Source organism: Rhagoletis pomonella, unplaced genomic scaffold (genome assembly GCF_013731165.1).
Source record: "Rhagoletis pomonella isolate Grant_MI unplaced genomic scaffold, Rhpom_1.0 Rhpom_scaffold_00008, whole genome shotgun sequence".
Taxonomy (NCBI): domain Eukaryota; kingdom Metazoa; phylum Arthropoda; class Insecta; order Diptera; family Tephritidae; genus Rhagoletis; species Rhagoletis pomonella.
The window spans coordinates 10,443,220-10,461,066 of NW_023458562.1; the positions used below are offsets into that span (position 1 = coordinate 10,443,220).

Here is a 17,847-nt window from a genome sequence, read left to right on the forward strand (position 1 = left end):
TTAACAATTTTGGAAAGAGTTTGAAAATTTCCATTTCCTTCAAAATTAAACGCCTGAAACTCAAAAGGTACTTTACAAAAATGGGTAGGTTCAGAAGGCGCAGCAGTTGAGCGCAACCGTTGCTAAAAAAAAATCAGTGATCGTTGCGCGTCTTCTGAACGGCTTGATGCATTAGCTGTCAAATTCAACTCTCAACAACATGTTCTCTCAGATGACCAGAAAAATATTACGATCATCTAACACGCAACTGTTCAGTTGATCAGAAGTACAAAACAACGCGTTCAGAAGGTGCAATGGCAAGAGTTACTGAGCTGTTGCGCCTTCTAAACGTGCCCAATATCAACGCAATGAGGCTTAGTATATCTCTCGAAAGGTATCCAAAGAAGATAAGTTGTATTCGCTTTTCTGGAGTTTTTTGCAATAACAGGTTTTCGTGTTTACCGACCCTTACACTGAGGGGAAAAAAATATCAAAATAAAATAGAAACGTAATTGATCTTACTGATTGAAAATGACCGCATTCATACTGAAAAAGCATCCGCGAAGTGAATAATCAAGACAAAAAACTAAAAAAAAAAACAAGTAAGAAAGTCTAAGTTCGGGCGGAGCCGAACATTAAATACCCGGCGCAAGTATTAAATATATGTTTTTTCACCTTTCCGAAACCTTCCACTAGATGGTAAGCCGGGGTGTATCAATTTTGAGTAAATTAGCGTCCTTCAATTTCGAAATATTGAAGTTTCAAGCATTTCTGAAATTTACCGTTATATGAGAAGCGGCCGTTATTTTAGTCCGATTTCAATAATTTTCAACGTTTTGCTTATATGTGGCAAGCACAATAACCACACCGAGTTTGGTACAAATTGGTAGCACGGTTACCGATATACTTATATGTGATCATAAGTGGGCGGTGCCACGCCCATTTTCCAAAATTTTACCATAAACGTATTTCTTGGTAAAGAATTGTTGCAAGCATCAATTTTGAATAAATTAGCTTCAATATTTACTGATTTATCGAAGATTATGTATTTCTCTAAATTACCGTTATATGTACGGTGACCATAAATATGGATTCAAAATGAAGGACAATTTTTCAAAAATATGCCTACATATATTTACGTAGTATAAAAATATCAAAAGAGTATCTATGATTCAAAATTCTTAATACATTTTGAGATTTGAATCGCGTTTTCTTCATCGATATTACATGAATATTTATAAAAGTATAGTAAAACATATTATAATAACAAAAGCTTACACGAAAAGTGAAAATCTTTAAAAGATTATTTTATAGGCAAATTTTGAGTCGTTCAAAATGAAAACAATACCCTTTTTTTTGTTTTTTGGTACTTTTCGCAGTTATTTATCAAAAATCGACGTCATGAATGGACGTAAACGACGAGTTACAAAGGTATTTATGTGCCCTTTACAAAAATATATATATTGTGCAGATTGCGCTGCATAGCATCTGCATTTCTAATCCGATTTTCATTATCTTTGGCTCAAAATTTACTGTAATGATATATCTTCTTTATCGAATTTTTAAACTAATGAAAAAAATTATCGAATAAAACTACATATTTGATTGAAAATCTCACTTTTTTCGACTTTGATGACAAAATGCAAATGGTCGCCTGTAGCACTAATAATTTTCATTGAAGTCACCACAAGTTATATATTTTGGTAAGAGGCATATTAATACCTTTCGAGCTGTAAGTCGCTTTTTCATGAGATATTGAAGAAAAGCTACGAAAAGTGCCTAAAAACACTTTTTTGAGAAAACCCATCCGTTGTCCGATAATTTTAAAATAACGATTAAAATGCGGGACAAATGCAGGACACCTGGAAAAAATCAGTACATTTTCAGGTTTTTCAGGTTTGAAAAACTACGCAGGACCGACCTTTGAAAAACAGTACGGTCCTGCAAAAAACAGAACGGATGGTCACCGTAGTTATATGGGAGGTGGGCGTGGTTATTGAGCGATTTTAAAAATTTTCGGCCATTTGGTATGTTGTGCGAAGACCAACAACTGTGCCAAGTTTGGAAGAAATTGGTGCAGCGCTTACCAAGATATACACATGTAACCATAAGTGGGCGTGGCTACGCCCATTTTCCAAAAATTTATAATATTCTAATTTTTCGTCTAAAACTTATTATAAATATCAATTTTGAGTGAATAATCTCCAGTAGTTACTAAAATATCGCAGTTTTCGTATTTCTGAAAATTACCGTTATATAGGAAGTAGGCGTGGTTATTGAGCGATTTAAAAAATTTTCGGCCATTTGGTATGTTGTGCGAAGGCCAACAACTGTGCCAAGTTTGGAAGAAATTGGTGCAGCGGTTACCAAGATATACACATGTAACCATAAGTGGGCGTGGCTACGCCCATTTTCCAAACATTTATAATATTCTTATTTTTCGTCTAAAAATTATTGTAAATATCAATTTTGAGTGAATTATCTTCAGTAGTTACTAAAATATCGCAGTTTTCGTATTTCTGGAAATTACCGTTATATGGGAAGTGGGCGTGGTTATTGTCCGATTTCGCCCATTTTCAATACCAACCTACCTTGGATTAACAGAAACCTACATACCAAATTTCGTTGAGATATCTCAATTTTTGCTCGAGTTATCGTGTACACGGACGGACGGACAGACGGACAGACGGACGGACAGACAGACATGGCTTAATCGATTTCTTTTTTCATTCTGATCATTTATGTATACATCTGTCTATATCTATCTCGATTCGTTTTGGCTGTTACAAACAACCGTTATGTGAACAAAATTAATATACCCTTGTGCACAAGTGCGCTCGGGTATAAAAATTTATTTGCATGTTGCCTGCAATGGAATTCGAACCGACCATCTCCGGATATCAACAACTTGTGACAAGCATCTTTGCGCACTCAGCTACACCCAGCCATATAAATTTGCTTTCAAATGTTGAATATCCATCAACACCACAGCACGCGATTTGTACTATGTATGTATGTGTGTGCTGCGCTCTGCATGCTTGGGGTGTGTATGTACACTTGCATATACATACATACTCAGATGTGAACAGTCAAATAAGTGCGTAATAAATTTTGTATGAAAATATTGTTTTTAAATACGAACATTTTTAAACGATAATCAAATATAAAGTATTCATTTTTACTATGCATTATTTCCCTCAGTGTAATTAAAAAACACTTTTTTGCAAAGTTCTTCTTCCGTGTACACTAGTGTTATTAATGAATTTGTAATGCATCTTTTTCTGTCATATAAAAAAATCCAAATTGTATTTCAAAATTTTAGTGTGTTTGCTCGATTAATCAACGTTCGTGAAAATGTCGAGCTTTTTAAGGTACAAGTTTGGCCTATAGGGCCAAGAAGAGAGAGGCCGAAATACGTGAAAGTGAAGAGCTTGAGAAGCTGGCCGACAGAAAAACGCCCGAAAATTTTATCAGAGAGTTCGGCGTCTTACGAAAGGTTTCAAGACCAGGGCGAACTCCTGTAAGAACAACCATGGTGACCTAGTGACCGATGTCCAGAACGGACTTAAATTATGGAGGAAACACTTTTCCATCCTATTGAATGGCAACAGCACTGAAAGTAGTGCAGAAGACGAACCCGAGGCCCCAGTCGATGACGATAGAGTCGATGTCTCACCGCCTGCCTATGACGTGGTACGAATAGCGATTACGCGGCTGAAAAACAAAAAATCTGCTGGAGCTGACGGCCTGCCAGCCGAGCTATTCAAGTACGGCGGCGAGGAGCTGATAAGGTACATGCATCAACTCGTATGCAAAGTATGGTCAGATGAACGCATGCCCGACGACTGGAATTTAAGTGTGCTCCGCCCAGTCCACAAGAAAGGCGATCCCGCCATACACGCCAATTACCACGGGATCAACCTTGTAGCATACAAGGTCTTATCGAGTATATTGTGTGAAAGACTGAAGCACACCGACAACGAACTGATTGAGCCTTATCAGTGTGGCTTTGGACCTAGCAAATCCACCATAGACCAGGTAGTCACAATACGCTAAATCCTGGAATCCTGTTCTGCGTTCTCGGGATTAGATAGAGAAGCAAAGCGAATGGGTCTGATGCTGAACGGGGACGAATCGAAGTATCTCCTGTCATCACACAAACAGTCAGAGCATACGCGTCTTGGCACCCACGGTACAGTTGACAGTTACAAGTTTGAAAAAGTAAACTACTTTGTTTATTTCGGAACCAGCATTAACGCCAGTAATAATGTCAGCCTTGAAGTCCAACGGAGAATCACTCTTGCTAACAAGTGTTACACTTTGGACTGAGTAGGCAATTGAGAAGTGAAGTCCTCTGCCGTCGTACAAACATCACACTCTATAAGTCACTCATCATACCTGTGCTGGTCTATGGCGCGGAGGCATGGACAACGAAAACATCTGATGAAGCGGCTCTTAGAGTTTTAGAGAGAAAGATTCTGCGCAAGATTTACGGGCCTTTGTGAGTTGGCGATGGCGAATACCGCAGACGATTTAACGATGAACTGTATGAGCTTTACAACGATATAGACTAGCGTTGCCAAATGTCCCGTATTTGCCGGGACATCCCGTATTTTGCATTAAATTTGAAATGTTCCGCCGGGACAAGGGTTTTCCCGAATTTTCGACAATTTCGTTATTAATTTCAACTTGTAATCTACCAGTCAGCATGGTCTTGCTTTAAGGCGGCTATTGTGAGTAGGTCATTAGCAAGCATTATTGCATGCAATTCTGTAAGAGAAATATAGCTAAAAATTACCGTTGATTTTTAGTAATTTCCATATAAAAGTCAGTTTTGTTCATGCGTTATAAGTACGGTGACCATCCGGCCTTTATTTTAAAGGACAGTCCTTTTTTTTAACCCATTATAATTTTTTTCAAAATAAAGGACGCCTTTTGTCCTTTATTTCTTAAACTGTCCTTTAAATCAGCTCTGCATTTTTCAGAGGTAAGTTTTTAAACCCAATATGAAAAGTAAAAATGTCCCTTATAAAATATAATAAAAACCTTCGCCAGTTTGTTTCTCACCCCACTTAAGAGTTTCTATTTAATCGGTAATCTTTGTACAATCTATAAAGCACAGGGAAAGTTGTGCCCAGGATAGTGTTGCACGCTGAGTTTCCAGCTCCACTGAAAGAAGATAAACCCCCTTCTGCACAGTGGTTCAAAACCGGCATTTAGTGTTCGTAATTCACTGGAGCCTTCATTTTTCACTTAATTTGATTACTTTTTACTTTTTTTTATGAAAGATTACAATATTTGCCAGAGACCAGTTGAGCCTGATATTTTAATTCTTATTTGATTATATAACATTTTTTTGTACAAAATGCAGAAAAAGTAGCAATTTTGAAGAAAATGTAACTCCTGTTCCAGTTAATAAATGTTACATAACAAAAACTAATTGAAAACAATTGTATGGTTCACCCAAAGTAAAAAAATTACACAAAAAAAAATTTTGAAATGTTATAAAAACATTTTCACCAAAATAAATATTTTTGTTTTGTTTTTAATAAAAAGTTGGTTGCAAAATAAAGGCTCCGGTGAATTATGAACATTAAATCTCAATTTTGAACCGCTGTGTGCTGGCTTCATCGTGCAGTATGAATTAGGGTAAACCAGTTTTGGTAGTGAGGATGGCGAAGTTCTTGAAAAGATTTGGCTTAATTTTTCGCTACTGCAGGGAAACTTCTACAATTAAATAACATAATTAACTGGTAAATATTTGATTTAAATTATGATATGGGTAAGGTACTTTTATCATACAGTTTGTATGTATGTATCCCCAAATCATTTTGAAAAAAATGTCCTTTATTTTACGTTGGTTAATATGGTCACCTTAGTTATAAGGAAGAAAATTCGCAACACCATCCACAAAAAAAAATTCTAAAAAATCAATGGTAATTTTTAGTTACTTGGAGCTTTGTTTGAATATGATATAAAACTGCATACTCAAAATCTTTCTATGAAATCTAATAAAAAATCTAAATTTTCTTATACATTTTTTTAATTTTAATTAGTTTTTGTGAACTTCCTGCAAGCTTTGAAACTTTTATTTATGTAGCATCTGATATAGATCGACCCACATTTTAAATGAAAATTATTAACAATAAATAAATAAAGATGAGTTGCCAACAGCATTATTTTGAGTTTTGCTGCTATTATTTTGAACGAAACTGTATGATTTTTATGGGTTTTGGTGGTTTTTAGGGTTTGGTTCGTATTTAGGCTTTTAAAGCAAAGGCTTTATTTTTAATATTTCTATTGAGCTTTGTACCACGATTATTTTATTAATAAAAATTTAAAAAGCAACAAAGTCTAAGCGGTAGAAGTTATAGCAGCTTTTTCGGAGATCACCACATCTCCTCATCAGACTTCTTTTTTCTAGACTTCAGCAGGGATCGTACTCGCGTCTTCGATGTACAAAGGCAGAAGCGTTAACCACTGAGCTATGCACACCCCGTAATCTCGTGTTGCTAATTCATTTTCCTTATTCAACCAACTACTATCAAGTGCAGCTGATTTGCCGCTGTTTAAACTTGATAGCGTGGTTGTTGTTGTCAATTCCATACATCTATTTGGTTTATTGTATAGTTTCAGGCAGGCTCTTCCTAAACTATGTATTTGTCAATGTTATTGTGGCTTATTAACATTTAATTTTAATATTTTTATTGAGCTTTGTACCACGAATATTTTATTAGGAAGAGCCTGCCGGAAACTATACAAGAAAGCAAAACGCATGTATAGAATTGACAACAACAACCAAGCTGTCAGGTTTAAATAGCGGCAAATCAGCTGCACTTGATAGTAGTTGGTTGAATAAGGAAAAATGAATTTGCAACAAGAGTTTACGGGATGTACGTAGCTCAGTGGTTAATGCTTCTGACTTTGTACATCGATGACGCGGATTCGATCCCTGCTGAAGTCTAGAAAAAAGAAGTCTGATGAGGAGATGTGGTGATCTCCGAAATAGCTGCTATAACTTCTACCGCTTAGACTTTGTTGCTTTTTCCATTTTTATACCCGAGGGCTCTTGTGCACAAGGGTATATTTACTTTGTTCACATAACGGTTGTTTGTAACAGCCAAAACGAATCGAGATAGATATAGACAAATGTATACATAAATGCTCAGAATGAATAGAGAAATCGAGAAGTCTGTCTATCCGTCCGTCTGTCCGCCCGTCCGTGTACACGATAACTCGAGCAAAAATTGAGATATCTCAACGAAATTTGCTATGGAGGTTTCCATTTATCCAAGGTAGGTTGGTATTGAAAATGGGCGAAATCAGACTGTAACCACGCCCACTTCCTATATAACGGTTTTCAGAAATACGAAAACTTAAAAAAAAAATCGACTGAAGATTATTCACTCAAAATTGATATTGATGCTTGCAACAATTCTTTACCAAGAAATACGTTTGTGATAAAATTTTGGAAAACGGGGGTGGCACCGCCCACTTATGATCGCATATATGTATCTCGGTAACCGTTCTACCAATTTGTACCAAACTCGGTATGGTTATTATGCTTGCCACATAAAAGCAAAACACATGAAAATTATTGAAATCGGACTAAAATTACGGCCGCTTTTCATATAACGGTAAATTTCAGAAATGCTTGAAATTTCAATATTTCGAAATTTAAGGACGCTAATTTACTCAAAATTGATACACCCTGGCTTACCTTGTAGCGGTAGCTTTCGGAAAAGTGAAAAACATATATTTAATACTTGCGCCGGGTATTTAATGTTCGGCTCCGCCCGAACTTAGACTTTCTTACTTGTTCCTAATAAAATAATCGTGGTACAAAGCTCAATAGAAATATTAAAATTAAATGTTAATAAGCCACAATAACATTGACAAATACAAATGCTTTATTTCTCATTTGTCCCGTTAAGTTTTTGTAAATCCCGTATATTTGGGACAAATAATGCGTTTATTCCATATGGCTGGAAAAAAATCTGGCAACACTAATATAGACATATTGCAGAGGATTAAAAATCAGCGGCTCCGCTGGCTAGGTCATGTCATTCGAATGGACACCGACGCTCCAGCTCTGAAAGTATTCAACGCGGGTCGCGATGATGGTACTAGAGGAAGAGGAAGGGCTCCTCTGCGTTGGAAAGACCAGGTGGAGAAGGACTTAGCTTCACTTGGCATTTCCAATTGGCGGTCAGTTGGCACAGAATAGAAACGACTGGCGTGTTGTTTTGACTCGGCCAAACTCGCTTAGGCGTTTCAAATAACTAAAAAATTTCCGCTGATTTTTTAGAACTTTTTTTGTCCCATTTGCTTCCATATAACGAATACACACAGTTTATTTCTATATGGAAGAAAATTGTAACATCTTTGACGAAAAAATCTAAAAAAACAACGGTACATTTTTTATCCATTTGAAACATATACCTTTTTCTAATAGAATTCAATGGGCTGCTAACTGCATACTCAGAATCTTTTTAGGAAATCTAATTGAAAAAGCGCGAATTTTTTACGAAAGCTTTTTGTATTTTTTTTTAAATATTGCACAAAGTTTGAAACTTGTATTTACACGGGTTTTGTTATCAATTAACCCATCAAAAGAAAAAGTAAAATACATGTAAACTATGGAGCCAATTGGCATTGTGGTTGTCGTTTTTGTATCCTTGCTACCATCATGTATAAATTCGCCAAGGTTTATACTTTAACACTTTTAAATGAATTCGCCTTGTATGTATGTATTAGAGGTATACGCCGCCGAGCCACGCCGCCGCCGCCGCCGTTTTTTGTCATTCCTCACGCGCCGCCGCCGAGTTACGAAAATATCGGCGCGGCGGCGGCATTCGGCGCCTAAGGAATTTTGTACAAAATTTTCATGATGTATGTACATTGAATACATCGTTTGAAGGAACTAAATACTACTTGTATAAAACACAATTTTACGAAATGAAAATTACATTTTTAAACTAGTTTTCTTTTGCATAATTTGGGCCACTGGACAAGAATATGATCTCCTTAATTTTTCCAAAAATAGCGTAACTCAAAAAAAACATAGGTAACATATTTTTTGACGAAAGCGTTTATTACAGTTAAATTGGGATCGAATACTGGTAATCTAACGATTTTTTCCGCAGTAGACAATTCTTTTCAATACTACAACAATACTACTTTCTTATACACCTACTACAACAACAGGAAAGTTGTAACACATCAAAAACTTTAACGCCAATATCTCAGAAAGCAGTTATAATAGAAGGGGCCTCTTTGCATCTAACTCCTCAATTATTGGAGATAAAACAAAGACAAGTAGATTTTTCTTAATATTTTTTTTTTAATATTTTAAACAAACACAGTTTTTGCTAATATTTACATTCGTAAGTTGTTTTATTCTGGGGTCCCACATACGTATACAAGTACTAGGTGGCTGTGTGAAAATTACGTTAGCATTCCCCAGGAAGGTTTTGCTCCCCCGCATCGCAATGTTTTCTACACAGGGTTAAAGTTCCCTCTTTATGGTAAACATTAGTATTATTTTTCATTACATTCGGTTCTCCTTAGAAAAATTGGGCGCTTCATATTTTAGTTGAAATTTTAACCACCTATAAGCCATTTGTTTCAACAGTGGGTCAAAACGACCCGTTCTGGTTCGAGTTGATGAGTTAATACTTTTGGGAAAAAAGTAGACCAACCGTGTTTTCAATATGTAATCCGCAACAAATCGTTAGAACTCCGTAATTTAACATAACGGTTGATAAGATTATTGCAAAAATTTCTTGAGAGCGACATAAAATACCCCAATAACTAAACTTTTAAAGTTTTTCTCTTTCTTTAAATTTAAATAGTACATACGGATCTGTAGAGAACATAGAGATCCGTGTGTGTATGTATGTATATACCTCAGACCTTTTTCTGTTCGCCCATCAATCAGCGCCAGACACTCAAAATTTTAATTCAAGTAGGAAGTAACAATATTTAAATTTAAAACTAATTCAATAATGAAATAAATATAATTATAATAATAGAATAATTGGCATGGCGAATGCCTAACGCTGACGAGTTGAAATGATAAGATTAGTAGCCTCATGGCTCTTTGAAATCTACCGTATGAGCAGTAGCGCCGGCGTTTCCAGACGCGCCGGCGTCGCCGCCGCCGCCGAATATTTTTGAAGTTGACCAAGGCATATTAAATAAGGTGGAGGTGATTTTGACATTTCTCTCTTTTGAACACCGACTATAATGTCAAGTGATGAATAACTTTTAACCCTTTTCAACTTGCATTCTGTGTGGCAAGAGCCAAGACGTTAAAGTAGTGTGATACTTTAAGGCGCTTAGCCCGAAGCTAGAAGACTTCGTTGGGAGAAAAGCTGCGGTGTTCAATTGGAAGATTCTTCCCGTGTCTGTGAAAATCATTTCAACGCGAGTGATTTTATTACTTGCCCATTGCAGGCAAATATTTTTAAGTGCAAGCGTTTATACCCAGGTGCAGTTCCCATGCCCTGGGAGGTTCCTGTGCCTGAAATTCCTGAAGAGAGGTTCAAAACTGAGTAAGTCTGCAAGAAATAAGTATTTTCATACAAAATTATGCTCACTTACCACGTCGGGACCTGGATTTACACTGATACGTATGTAGAAGAAAATATTAAATCATTTTTTTATAAGTGCCGGATGTTTTTACCTCCCTATTGATGCGCCTAAAAGATGCAGCGATTTTTTTAAATTTTCATTCTTAAAGTAACCTGATGACAGTACGAATGGAAGTTATGGAAAGCGATTTTTTAGTTTTTTAAACTATGGCTGCGTTTTTTTATACATTCCAGACAACCCCATCTCACAGGCAGGATAAACGAATGCGTTTGAAATATACAGTAACATATTATCAAGACCGTTCTAAAGAATACGTAAACAAAAAAGTGTATTCCAAACGATCAGAATGGATAAAGAAATGCAGCCTATATTTTTTAGAATTAAATATTTAAATAAGCTAAACGCGGAAAAATATTGGGCGAATAGAAACAAAACGGTGTATAAAACAGTTTCATAAACATTTCTTTCATATAATTACGTGGTTTCCTTTATAAGGTATTCGTTTCTGTCCATATGTATGTATAGTGTGACCACTTTTTCAAAAACTCATTTACGTACACAAAAGATTGTAGCAACACAAAATTTTAAAGAAAACTTTTGGAAACGATTTTATTGCTGTTTATTAGTCGATATCCAAACACATTTTTGACGTACAAACTTCAGCATATTTGTTTGCGAATTGAGAAATATTTAGGTACATACATACATTCAAAGCAGAAATAATGCAATTGCTGCTAAATTACAAAAGTGTCGGCCTATGTAATCAATTCATTGATTTTGAGTAGTTTTCCTGAACGCGTATTTTCCATCTGATGCAATTTCTTTCAGCATTTGAGGCTGCTTCTTTACGAATTCGAAAAATTCCGTACAAGTCATTTTAATGTTGTACCGAACAAACAAAAGATCTCGCAAAGTCTCGATTTTCAGTTGTAATTTCTCATCGCTCCAAATCTGATTGATCAAAGAAAATACTCGTTCAATACGCCCACTTTTAATTTTTGTTTTATCTCAACGGCCGCTATACCTCACTTATGCCTCAAAACGAGTCTACGATACGAATGAGTTTAATATACAAAGACTCAAATGAGTTAGTTGAATGAACTGACTCCCCAAAGTGAGTTGGAGTCATTGAGTCAACTCCTATAAATTTGCTGAGTTACCCACCTTTAACGGACACAAGAAAAACACAAATAAAGTATTCAGCAGACAGCGTTGCCAGTATTGGGGATTTTATCGTCATTTTGACGTTTTTTAATGAGGTGTTTACACTTTCCATCAACTGATTCATTATAATATTTTTAGTTTTTATTAGTTAAAATTTGCATGTTCCTATGTATGTTGTGCGCTCCTATCGATAAAATTTACGTACAACAATATTTCTTCGATTCAATTTACGTACATTTTCGTGATTTTGTGGTTAGCTTCGGTACACGGTACATGGCTACAAATTTACGTACTGTACGTGTCATTTACGTACAGTTGGTCACACTATGTATGTACATATATGTGCACATAAGAACCCAGCCAGCAAAGAAACATTAATTTTGCCGACAGTGCAGTTTAGTTCAATATTCCGTATCCGAAAACGCTTACAAAAAACTTCTACCGTTATCATCAATTTTCGTATCCGGAAAACGTTCATTTGAAAGCAATAATTGTATTTTATTTGCTCAAGCTAAACATTTGAAAGCATGCATGCGTAGTCGGCAGTGGCTGAGCGTGCAGAAGAGTGTGCCGCTATTTGTTAGCTTCCAGAATTATTTTATTTTATTATTTTATTTTTTTTGACCCATGAAAAAGTATCTGCGAAGTGCAGAAGGAAAGCGTATTGAAGGAAAAATTCAATCAGACAAATTTCAGAAAAAACAGCCGAAAACGTAGCCTTTTCACCACCATTTTCGGTACTTTTGTGTACATACTTTTCTGCCGCACACTGTACTGGGAAAACGGATTATTAAAGTATGCGGAAATGGAATCGGTAGACGGGCAAAAATCCGGTTTTCCTCGACTTTTTCCCCGTTTTCGGATCGGTTTTCGGATTTTTTGCTGGCTGAGAAGTGATTCAATTAAGATTCTTTGAAGGTAATATTGGAGTAATTCTTAAAATTAGTATGCGTACATTTGTAAATATGTATTTATGATGATGCATTTTCATGGTGAAATTATAAACTGGTGAAGTAATAAAACAGCCTTCACGTTTTATTTTCCTGACATTCGGCTATCTTATACAAATTTTTGAAGCAAATTTTAGAATATGATAGTGTCAAATCTTTCATCTGGTATAATTTCACCATGAGCCAATTTACACGACGACTTTTCACCATGCGTTTTTTTCACGTTCCGTTCCCTTTTAAAAAAAGTCTTCGAAAATCCTCGTGCATTTACACGATGACTTTTTTGCGGCATTCCTTGCGTTTTTTTACATTTAAGCGTCAAATTTTCTTTGGTCAACTCTTTCGTCCTCATTTTTAAAGCGGAGCGAATCGCGAACTCAAAGTAAAATTACGAAAAAGTGAATTCGATGAAGCGAAACGTCAAAAAAACCCTCGAATTCGCTCACCGTGTGTACTTTTTGCCTACAAGCTCGCCTAGTATTTTCGATATTTTTCTCTTGGGAGAGAACAGATGACATTTCGCCGGAATTTTGCTGTTGAACATTTTTAACTGGAGATTTTAAACGAACGTACCTATAGACTAACCAACATTTAACAGAACTGTTACGAACGGCTTTAACTGACGTAAAACCAGATTTTGAAAATTTGGCCAAAGAATCTTACTTACATTAGAATAATAATAAAATTAATATTTTTCATTTCTAATAATAATTTTATTTAAAAATATTTTTTTTTGTTTTTCTTGTGGCTCTTTGTAGCATTTAGAATTTACATGTGTTTCTTTTCGGCCTCGGCCTTGCCCACCCCTGTTATATGCCTTGGCATTAAATGAGTATTTTCACTCATGAAAGTATCATGTTTGAAAAGTTTGCTATAATATTTTCATTCAAAAATTAGAAATTTAAAGCATAAATCAATACAATGAAATTAATTGTGTTACTGTGAGCGTTAGGGACAGAAAGTGTCATAAAGTATAACCTAATTGTTTTCTCTAATTGCACGATGTATGCAATTAAGCAAGCAACGACTAACTGGTTCCCGTAATTATTAAATTAACAAGTAATTTTTAACAAAAAAAAACCAACTTAAAAAAAATATATATATATCTATATATATTTCATGATCCAATGAACGGATCTAAACCAGATTATTATGGGACAACCTCTGAGACACTACCTTTCCGATGCAAAAAGAAGAATGGAAATCGGTTGACGTGGTCCAAAGTTATGCGGTAACATACATACAAAAAAAAAAAATATTCCGACGAACTGATAACATCCTCTTTTTTTGGAAGTCGGTTAAAAAGAGCTGTAATTTTTCGTGCACACGTTTGTGCGGGGTCACTGTACATGCATTATATTTCTCCTATAATTCAGAAATGTCAATGTATGTATATGTGTTTTTTAGCTTTATTTTCATTGCAGTAAACTATATTAAGCTGGTTGCTTTTGGATATAATTCATAGGCGTATACTTGAAGCCTCAAATCAATTCGTAGCATAACTTTTGAGTTATAGATGTTTTTATACAAAAAAAAATATTAAAAATAAAAACAAGTGAATTTTTTGTGTAAATTTTAAAAGGTGAAAAATTAATTATGTCATAACTTTCGAAGCACACCATATACTGGTTTTATGGGCAATTAGTACTTATGTGAACACTTAATATGTAGTAGATAACTAAAATGTGCCCTTAAAAATAACTAAATGGCAAGTAACTCTAAGTTTGTTACTCTACTTTTCACAATTGTCTAAGTTTTCGATTTACCGCGTATAGTTTTTGAAGCATTTCTTTTTAAAAACTTTTGAAGTATGTATTGTATTCTACAAACAATTACGAATAATAGTGCCTTAGCAAGAGGTGTGCTTTCAGAATAAACCAACTTTTAAAGATAAAATATTCCGAGACCTTGAGCGTAATTTTTATTTCGAAAACATCTTAATTGAAGGCACATTGGGAAAATGCATCGAAGCGATTTAAATCTTTTTAACCGACTTCCAAAAAAGGAGGAGGTTATCAGTTCGTCGGAATATTTTTTTTGTATGTATGTTACCGCCACGGTGGGCAGGAAGCGAAGATAGGTTGCATAAAAATGTCGACAAAATCTGAAAGCAGGGTTGTATTTGTTGATATCTTAAGGTTAAGAATCCGCTTAAATTGAAATCCTAGCTGCTCCTGTTTTAAAGATATCCACATTTTATATACTTCTGATAGGATATATTTGGAAGGCGTACTTCTCGATAATTAGAGCATATTTATACGAAAAGAAATCTCATACAAATCTGTTCCCCTTTTTTAACTCACTAAAACGGATCAAATCAATGTGAAACATTTTCATTTTTTCCTACCGAAAGAATAATTGATCGAGATTTATTGGGCGCTACCGGTATACAACTTAGATAAAACACCACAATTACCTTTTTCTGTAGCGTGAACTTTCTCATTACAAACACTTTTAATATCGCAATATATGTATGTATGTATACAATATTGTATGCTATATAATACGGTAGTAATTTTTTATTAAAGGTTTGTTGCTATAAGCAAGTAGCGCAGGCAAGTCGCACTGCGCTTGTGCAAGAAATAAAAATGCTCTAACTTAGGCCAACGGTACTCCGCATAATAAGTAAATAAATTCAAAGCTTGTATGAGATTTATTTTGGTATTTATGTACTCTTCTGTCAGGAAATAATGACTATTGTACATCCAGAACACAAATGCGATCATAAAGAAAATCGGATGAAAGTATGCGCTTTGTGTGTAGGGCTGCCAGACGTCCCAGTTTTCCCGGACATGTCCCGGTTTTAGACTATTTGTCCCGGTGTCCCGGTCCAACCTTAAAATGTCCCGGGTTTCATTTAAGTGTCCCGGTTTTCGATTTGATTGCACAAATTTTGCTTAAAAATGACTACGCTGAGAGAAAAAGGCGTTGTAATATTAAGACAAATTTTATGAATTTACTGGGGGAAATAACGCATAGTAAACATGAATATGTTTTATTTGATTATCGTTTTGAAATGTTCGTACTTAAAAACAATACTTTCATACCACGCACACGTGGTGTTGAATCAAACTGAACATTTGAGTGCACATTTACATGTCTGGCTGTAGCTGAGTGCACGAAGATGCTTGCCACAATTTGCTAATTTCCAGAGCGTCAGGGTTCAAATCCCATTACAGACAGCATGGAATTTAAATAAATTTTTTTTAACTTAATTATGAAAAAGCATCCGTTAAGTGCAAGCGCTTCATTTAAATATTGGCGTATTTCAATTGAATATTTCTATACTAAATACTAAAATTTGTATCCTTAAATTATTACGAGTTGGGTTGGTGCTTTTTCATATGCGATTTTTTTTTTAAATGTAGCACGTTTTGCATAAGCAATAGTTGATGATTAATATAAGTATGTACCTAAATACGTTAAAATGACATGCACAGAGTTTTACAATTATAGCAAAAGCCAGAAGTTTTGAAACAAGCTCACAGCAACGAAACAAATGACTGATATTTTAATGTTACCTTGTATTTGTTTTTTTTTTTTTCGTGAAACCTAGATTACTTATAAGTACCGTGCCGTACAAAATTATTGGCTCGGAGACACTTTCATCTGATCACAATTTCTAATCACATCTTTTAGAAAAATGTTTAAAATGTAGCTTTTGAGCCAATTAGTAAAGTGCAAGTCTGAAGTTACCAGAAAATTTCGTTGATTTTTTGCAATTATTTATTTTTTGCTGACAGTGTCTTCCACATACAAAAAAATGTCCAACATAGTTTGTATGGAAGAAACTCTCAGTAAAAACAATACCAAATATATTGCCTCGTTCAAAGCCATGAGCAAAATCGTGAATACATGGTTTTCCGCAAAACAAGCGGATCTTAGTAATTTTGATAAAAATCTTAACGAACTCCGCACAGCTTTGAAAAGTACTGGAATTTCTCAAACTGTCAAAATCCATTTTATCCTTAAACATTTAAAGCAATCTATTTCATTCTTGAATAACGATGGTTTAGGATTATGGTCCGAGCAGGCCGGGAAGTCAGTTCATAGGGAATTCATTAAATTCTGGGATAGATTCAAAATAAATATGATTGATAAACCAACTTTTGTGAGTCGCCTGAAGAAAACTGTAATGACATTTTCATTCCAGCATATATAAAAACTTAACTAAATAATAAAATATTTAAATACTAAAATGCGTGACTATATTATATGGTAAGCCAACAAAAAAAATAAAAGGAAACAAAAAACAAATATAAAAAAATAAAGCAAGAAAAAAATATAAAAAAAATAAAACCAAAAAAACCAAAAAAAGAACAAAGAGGTGCAAAGTAAGTTGCGTCTACGTGGTGCGCCTTGGAAACGATTGAAACCGGCTAAAAACTTACATAAACTTATATTTTCACATAATATATATACACACATTTACTCACACATACATTGTTGAATATTTAATTCACAAGGATGTTTTTCTCTTTCGCAAAAGTCGGTCCTATCATAACTATGTAAAATGTGGATATCTTTAAAACAGGAGCAGCTAGGATTTCAATTCAAAGGGATTCTTAACCTAAAAATATCAACAAATACAACCCTGCTTTCAGTTTTTGTCGACATTTTTATGCAACCTATCTTTGCTTCCTGCCCACCGTGCCGCATAACTTTGCACCACGTCAACCGATTTCAATAATTCTTTTTGCAACGGAAAGGTAGTGTCTCAGAGGTGGTCGTCCCATACTAATTTGGTTTAAATCCGATCATTGGATCATGAAATATATAGATATATATATATTTTTTAAGTCGGTTTTTTTTGCTAAAAATTACTTGTTATAACTATTAGTCCTTATAACGTTAAATATGCCTGTAAAATGCTTCAATAAAATGTTCACTAGAAGTGTGTAAAAACCCCGATTTACTACTTCTAATGATGGTCCTTCTTGTAGTCAGAATATTTCGAGCGTGATATCAATCAAATCAACATGCCCGATTGGCTTCACTTTTCGAGATACCGGTACTTGAAACGTTGCTTCAATTTTAACTATTTTATAAAACCACTCCCTTAGTTTTGAAGATATTTTAGTAAAATTTCGCACACGACTATTTTAATGATACATTCACTATCTCTTAAAATCATTGAAATCGGTTCACTATAACATCT

At 34.8% G+C, this 17,847-nt stretch overlaps 1 protein-coding gene across 5 annotated transcripts in view; it reads left to right on the top strand.

Moving 5' to 3' along the window:
• The window catches only part of LOC118744151 (matrix metalloproteinase-14), a 396,751-nt gene that overhangs the window by 376,611 nt on the left and 2,293 nt on the right, over positions 1-17,847 (top strand). The window lies entirely within an intron of this gene.